Source organism: Aplysia californica, unplaced genomic scaffold, assembly GCF_000002075.1.
Source record: "Aplysia californica isolate F4 #8 unplaced genomic scaffold, AplCal3.0 scaffold00108, whole genome shotgun sequence".
NCBI classification, from domain to species: Eukaryota; Metazoa; Mollusca; class Gastropoda; order Aplysiida; family Aplysiidae; genus Aplysia; species Aplysia californica.
The window spans coordinates 811,076-813,413 of record NW_004797378.1 but is presented as its reverse complement, the minus strand read 5'-3'; positions in this window follow the sequence as shown (position 1 = coordinate 813,413).

Below are 2,338 nucleotides of genomic sequence, written 5' to 3'. Positions count from 1 at the left end.
CCTCCCACCTGTACTCCATTAATGTTTGTCCGTGTTAGAAATAGCAAAATAAATCTTTAAAACTCGAAATCTCTCTCTCTCTTTTTAATCCTTATATCTTAGAAAGCTGTTTTTTCTTAAAACAACGAGTGATAGAAGTGATAGCGGAACCAAAATGAAAACATTTTTAATGGCTGTCGTGCAAGACCAATAAAGAAAAAAAATATTTGAATGACGTCACACTTATATAATTTTCAATTCTAGGCTTAAAGAAGAAATGCAATCTGTATGTCGACTAGGCCTAAACCAAATTGTAACCAAAGAAGAAACAAAAAGGAACCTCAAACACGAACACAAGCGCAAAACAAATATTAAGGAAAATTACAGTGTGTGGTTACACGCAACTAAATATTTTTTTACCGTAAAAATTCTTTGAGGTCACGTTTTCGCCCGAAGCGAGTCATTCTTTTTGTCCCAATAAACTGTCGGCGTCTGCATTGTATTGGTTAGGGGCTTCGCTGTCGCACCCAAGAGACTCGAGTTCGATTCCTGCTTGGGGAAAATGTTTTATCGAGTTTCTCGGTCTGTCTGCTTGGATGTTGTGTCTCTCTTAGCCCGGGGTTGGCCCTGACTAGCAGGGTCGGAAGCCACGTTTAAATTGAGCTAGATTTGTGTAGAAAGGGGTGTAAAGCACCCACATTAAAAAAAATAACAAACAGAAACAGGAAACAGCTAGCTGTGATGGTCAACATGCGTAACGGCATGGTGGCTTTAGGAGGTGTGCTGCCAAAATGAGTCACTTCTCGGATTTTAGCCCTAATAAAATTATAGATGTGGAAATTTATAACTTGAGTTTGCACAACTTTTAATCTGAAATGATACGAGACATGTTACACTTGAAGAAAATAGCTTGAGCTGAAAATTGACCCTTGTGTCGATTTTAAGCTGATAACTCCATTCACGGATTGCGAGAAGTAACTCGTTTTGTCAGCGCGCCTCACTTTTATCCTTTTGGCTTTTTAAGCCTGTCAAACAGAATACTGAGCAAGCTGGGAGTAGTGGATCAGTACACACCACATAATATCAAGAGGTTAGCCTGAGACAGAGATTGGAAATTGTTCGTGGCCTATAATACCATGGCCCAGGGTGACAAAATCATTGATGATGATGATGATGATGATGATGATGATGATGATGATGATGATGATGATGATGATGATGATGATGATGACGATGACGATGACGATGATGACGATGACGATGACGATGACGATGATGATGATGATGATGATGATGATGATGATGATGATGATGATGATGATGATGGTGATGATGATGGTGATGATGGTGATGATGGTGGTGATGATGATGGTGATAACGATAACAGTAATGACATACCACTAACATACATTCTATTAGGTATTGTCATCAAAGCTGGAGGGATTTGGGAACATTGACTGAAGCAGATGGATACATTGTCCGAAAAATGTCAGTTCGTATGTTTGTACTTTGTAATATCGGTTACTGAATGGGATTGGCAGCCTTCTCAATACTGTAAGGCTATTTAACGAATCACACCACCAAACTTAATCTCCATCTCTAAAAAGGCTTGATAAAGACAGCCAAATTTGAAGCCAAATTGATAATAATACATTCTGTAGTATTGTCATATCAGCTTCGTTGCCTTCTGTTTTTTGTATTCACTGCGTCATTATGTGTACTGTTAAAAACTCTTTGAGACCATTATTTTCACCGTATGTTTCAAAGTTATAAATACGCTTTGCCCTTTGCCCAAAACGGGAATACATATCTAATAAGATATTTTCTCGTTGATTTTGGTGGGTGAACATACAATACAAATTCAGGAATTGTTTTCTTTCATAATTCAGTAATTCAGTGACCCCCTCTCGAAAAGGAAGTTTGTTTAAAATTACGTTCCTATTGTGGGAAAGATTTTCGTGTAAATCATCATCTCTATCTGCTTTTTTAGTCTCGCTTTGATTACCATGTCAAACAAGTCTGCCTTCGCCACTGGTCCCAAACCAATTTAGAGTCTATTTTCATTCATCCATCTATCTTATTCTGAAAGCTGCAAAAACACGACAAACGCATTGAGTATCGATACTCTAAATCTATACAATCAAGACGAGATATTCGCTTAGCACAGTCGCTATTCTCCCATCCTCCAGAACCAGGGGCAAGAGTTTGTGCTATATGTCCAACGGTTACAGGCAGAGACGCAGTAAACGCAACATTCTACATCAGAAGGCAACTCTAGAAGCAGCATTTCAGAACCTCCTTTGCTTTTTGTCCTGATCTTACAAGAATTGACTGCTGGAGCTTAATATATATATATATA